Genomic DNA, 6,027 nt, shown 5'->3' with positions numbered 1-6,027 from the left:
CAGATTTCTATTCTGTTGTCCTTACTTATTACTAGGGCAAGGCAATGAATGATTTTGCATCTTTTTCCTATGAAGGTTTAAACATTGCTAGCATACGTGGAAATGTATGACATTAAAAACCGAGTTAATTAAAAGCAATTCGTTAGGACATTTTTTTTTGCATTTTCTTAACTTTTTTACGGATATGTCATTTTTTAGCAATTTTTAGGTCATTTTGAGCATTTTTTTAGACTTTTCAGGAAGGCTGTGACATTATTTGTATTTGATTTGAGATTTTTATTATAATTCAGTATTTTCCTTGTCAATACAATTTCTTGGAATTAAGTAGATGTTTGCTAGCTTCTACCCCTATTTTTCAAGGTATGTGCATAATGAACTTGCCCACTTGTGGGAATTTTATTCAAATTCTTAGAGCGTATGCTAGCTTGTACCCCTATTTTTCAAGGCATAATGAACTTGCCCACTTCTAGGAATTTACCCACACTCCCACAGAGATTCCTTTCTCCAGGTAAACTGGCATTGTTATGCTGTTAATTGAGGTGGTCAGTTGTTTCTAGTCGTCTGTGTGAACAGGTCAAGAGCAAAATGCCTAAACTAAAGGAAAGTACTAGTGTTAAATTAGAGGCATTTGTTTCAAAATATGGAGAAAATATTTTTTCAACGGACGGTCGTATTTTGTTCTGCAAGATCTGCGATGTGAGAGTGGCTGCTGAAAAAAAGTTTACGATAGAACAACACATGTCACGGGAGAAACATAAACGTGGCCTGCAGAGACTTGAAAATAAATCCAGTGTAAACTTACAGCAAATACTTCTAGAGGATACGTGTTCAACGTTTTCGCCATTTTGTGAGAAACTATGTGAAGCTTTTCTATCGGCTGATATTTCACTTCACAAACTGAATCATCCTAAGCTGCGAACTTTCTTAGAAGAGGAGACCGGAAAATTAATTCCAGATCCCAGAACATTGGGAAGAACATACATAGCTCGGTGCTATGACAAAACTTTGAAAAAAAATAAGAGAAATGATTGGAGAAAGAAATGTATTCGTATCCATTGACGAGACAACAGACTCTATGGGCCGTTATGTAGCTAATGTTATTGTTGGAGTTTTAGAAGCACACAGCCCTGGAGAACAATTTCTACTACATTGTGAGCAGCTGGACAAAGTCAACTACTCAACGATCAGCTTAGTATTTGACTATGCATTAAGAATACTTTGGCCTGATGGGATTCGAAATTCCAATGTATTGCTTTTTATAACAGATGCAGCACCCTACATGATGAAAGCAGCTGCTTCTTTAAGTGCACTGTACCCAAAAATGGTACATGTGACGTGTTTAGCGCATGATTTACACCGGGTCGCGGAAGAAGTACGTACAAATTTTCCTGAAGTGGATAAATTAATTGGATGCGTGAAGAAAGTATTCTTGAAAGCCCCCTCTCGAATTTCAGCATTCAAAACAGAAGCTCCAGAAATCCAATTGCCATTTTCACCTGTTTTGACTAGATGGGGAACATGGCTCCAAGCTTGCAGTTATTATTGCAAGAATTTCGATAAGAGAGTGGTTGATTCTTTTGATAATGGTGAGTCAGTGTCAATAAAAAAGGCGCAAGAACTGTTAGCTGATAAAGAAATGGCTGGTAAACTTTCTTACATAAATACTAATTTTGGATTCCTTCCTGATGTCATAACTGCATTGGAAAAATCCCAAGTGACATTAGTGGAACAGCTACAAATAGTGGATAAAGTGGTGAATGATTTGAGCCGTGCATATGGTAAAGTGGGTGATGCAGTGTCAATGAAAATGAAAAACTGTCTAAGCAAGAACAGGGGGTACACAACATTGTGTTCAATTGGCAGAGCTTTGTCTGGTGAAAATTTTTCTCTTCCTGACTGTGAGTTAAATCCAGGAGATATTGCTTGCTTTCAGTTTGCTCCAATTGTTTCCGTTGAAGTAGAGAGAAGCTTTTCCATTTATAAGTCGGTACTAGCAGACAATAGACAATCATTTTTGTTTGAAAATCTCCGCCAAGTTTTGATTGTTAACTGCAATTCAAAATTGTTGTAAAAGTGCACTTGAAATGAATTTTCTGCAATACAAGGTACTGTAACATGTATTTTTTTTAAATTTTATGTAGTTCAGTAATCAAGTGAGTACTTAACGTAATTAAAAGTATTTTCATTGGCAATGCTTTACTTTTTATTGGTCATTTTTTTAGGTCATTTTTTGTATTTTTAGGTCATAAATGCATTTTTTATTTTGCATTTTTTACCAATTTATAGGTCATTAAATGCCTTGCCCTACTAATTACTAATTATGTAATTCCTAAAAAAAAATAAATTATAGTTTATTTAACGACGTTCGCAAATGCAGAGGTTATATCAGCGTCGCCGGTGTGCCGGAATTTTGTCCCGTTGGAGTTTATTTTACATACCAGTAAATCTACTGACATGAGCCTGTCGCATTTAAGCACACTTTAATGCCATTGACCTGGACCGGGATCGAACCTGCAACCTCGGGCACAGAAGGCCAGCACTTGTAATTCCTGAATGATAATAATAATGTTATTATAGATATTTTTGTTAATAATGTTATTATTATTAAAATCCAGCAAATTTAACCTTTACGCTATTGAATAGAAAATAAACTTCAGTTTTACTCTATCTACAAGTCTTCTTCCAATTATACATGTTTTAACATCTACATGTTTTATAAATTAATGTCAAAATATTCATGCGATAGTTAACAAAAATGGTAATTTTGTTTCCTTTTTGGAGCTGTTGTTAATTATAGCTCATGTTTCCCTCTCTTGCGCGACTGAAGTGCTATTATAACCATCACCTCTAACTGGCTACATTCGCTGAAAAGAGAGAAAGATGTCACGCAACTGGTTAAAGGCGTTCTGACACGTATGTGTTGGTTTTAAAAAAATTGCCACTATACTACTTACATTATAAGACTTTCAGGGATAATATACTATTGGAGCTAAATGACAGCTGTGAGTAGTATGGGTTGAAGATAAATGCAAACAAGACTAAGACCATGGTTGTCGCAAGAAAAATAAAGAAGGTAAACTTACGAATTCTAAATTAGAACAGTGAACAGCTTCAGACACTTGGGATGTACTATAAGAAGTAATATGAGCTGCAGCAATGAAGTCAAAAGGAGGATAACAATGGCAAAGGAAGCTTTTAACAGAAAAGGAGGAAAAAAATTTAGGAAGTTACTAGTGAAGTGATTTGTGTGGAGTGTGGCATTGTATGGGGCAGAAACATGAACATTACGACGAAATAGAGAGAAACGAATAGAAGCATTTGAAATGTGGATATGGAGAAGAATGGAGCGTGTGAAGTGGACAGACAGAATAAGAAATGAAGTTGTGTTGGAAAGAGTGGGTAAAGAAAGAATGATGCTGAAACTGATCAGAAAGATAAAAAGCAATTAGTTGGTCACTGACTGAGAAGAAACTGCCTACTAAAGGATGCACTGGAAGGAATGGTGAACAGGAAGAGTTCGGAGCAGAAGAAGATATCAGATGATAGACGACATTAAGATATATGGATCGTATACAGAGACTGAGAGGAAGGCAGAAAATAGGAAAGAGTGATGCTAGCAGTCATGTCCTTATACAGCTGCCTTACTGCATGGATGTATTTGAAGTTTACTCCCTGATTTTCCATAAATGCCCACAGTTTCGAAAGTGGGACACTATCGTAGGCTTTAGTGAGATCTACAAATGTAATATGTGTTTGGAGGTTGTGCGCTAATCTTTTTTCAGCAACTTTTTTGAGGGAAAATATGCTGTTTATATAGGATCTACCTGCCCTGAAGTCATTTTGTTCCTCCACATCACTTATTCCTTTCTCAATTCTGTTGTTGTTGTTGTTTAGTGTTAATAAAATAACATTGACAGAAATACAATCTTAGTTCTTCCCTGAAGGAGTAAAAAACTCGTGCTCAGGGAGATATCTAAACACAAAGATAAACACAAAGATAATTTTTTGACACAAACTGGGTCAAGAAAAAAAAATTACAGGATTAAATTAAATTTAAAAATACAATTTCAATTTTAACAATTTAAGTCATACAAATACATATACATATTAAATCAATATATATTCTTTAAAAATTAAATTCCTAACGTTATTTTGGAAATTCCTGATACTAAAATTTTGCAAATCTGGATATTTATGAATTATTTTATTGTATAACCTTGGACCAAAGTAGGTACCATGGCTCAAAGCTGTGCTTGTGAAACACTTTGGTTCCTGTAGTCGTATAAAATCGGATCTTTTAGTTCCATATTTATGATGATACAATTTGAATTTATTACGGTTTTTATGTATGAAGATTAATAAGGCTATGTAATAAATCTGTTTAATTTTCAAAACATTAAAATCAGTAAACAAAAGCTCAGATGAATAATCAATTGTTTAAGATCTTTCCATACACTCTTAGATAATGAATTCTTTAAACTAAGTCCTCGATAGTTATTACAGTCTCGCTGGACTCAATATGGAAGATTATTTAAATTACTTGGAAATCATATGTAAAAGTAATTACAACGATTTTTATGTAAATCATTGTCTCATTTGCAAGTACCGGTGTGATATTCTACGTGGAAGACGTACCTCCGGTCTAGTTTCTCGATTTTTTGTTCTTATGATTAAAAACTATATAGTATACAGTATATATAACTATTATTCTTACTTCCTCATTAGAAAAAGTATGAGAACATTCAGTGTGGCTGCATTTAACCACATTTCGAGTGTTCACGGAAAAATATGTTTTCAGCGTCTCTGGTGACAGAAGCCTGAACCTTGGCATGTGTCTATCTCTGTTGGCTTACAGCGATGTCTTATAAATTGTTGTTTAGATTTTATCCGCATTCAGTAGGCCTTTCGACTAGTCAATTTATCTGGGAATACTGTACACGAAATATAATAATGTTTAGTAAAAATTTAATGGGATTATTTATTTAAACCAAATACACACAATTGCGATCAACTCAAGAAATATCAGATAGTAAGTTATAGTCTAAGTCAGGCTTGCAGAACTGGGCGACAATTGTGGAGTTATATCACTCATCGGAATACGTCACTCACCCCTTCCTTTCATTGACTTGGTAGGGAAGGGGATTTGTATTTAGTGTCTGTCTTATGAGATTGCGTACGGGCCACAGATACGTCATTCAATGCCGGTGGACTGTGGACGGGGAACCAACGCTTTCCCCATGCTTTCCATCTGTCTCTCGCCAGTTCTGTATCCCTGGTCTAAGAATTAGTTTCTTGTGCTATATAGAATAAACTGACACACGGGTTGTATAAAGGAAAATCATCTCCCAAATTAATTCTTCTTTTCACTATGATTTTCGGATAGGATTTTACTCCCTCCTATTAGATGTCTGAACAGAGAGCTGAAAGATATAGGCCTACAGGGTGATAAAAAGTATCTAATATTGTATAAGGTGCTAGTATGCATCAAAACAAGAAAATACTGTCTAATAAATACGGGTCCTACAACACATACTTTGAGATCTGAACACTTGTTCATAGGAGGTGCTCAATGTGATGTCCATTCATGGCAATGCATTCCTCTGCCCTTCGGCGTAAGGAATCACGCACTCTTTGAAATTTGTTTTAATACATTAATAAAAAAGTCCTGATAACGATCCCCAGTTGATCTCTGTGATTGCACGTATGGCCCTATTAATCTATCACCAAGAATGCCTGCCCATAAATTGATTGAGAATCGGTGCTTATGCCTTGTTTCTTCAACTCCATGGGGATTTTCATCAGCCTACTCATGCTGATTACGAAAATTCACAACACCATCTGCTGAAACCCGCTCATATCCGCAACCAGACTTTTCTTTTCAGTATTCCTTGCGACGTATCATTATTCGATGCTAGGGATGTCAACTACAGTATGATTATATGGCAGTCTGCTGTATTGTAGGACAGAGAAATGCATTGCCATGAATGGATGTCACATTGAGCACCTCCTATGAACAAGTATTCAGAT

Source organism: Periplaneta americana, chromosome 5 (assembly GCF_040183065.1).
Source record: "Periplaneta americana isolate PAMFEO1 chromosome 5, P.americana_PAMFEO1_priV1, whole genome shotgun sequence".
Taxonomy (NCBI): domain Eukaryota; kingdom Metazoa; phylum Arthropoda; class Insecta; order Blattodea; family Blattidae; genus Periplaneta; species Periplaneta americana.
The sequence above is the reverse complement of the archived record's forward strand: the minus strand, read 5'-3'. Positions refer to the sequence as shown.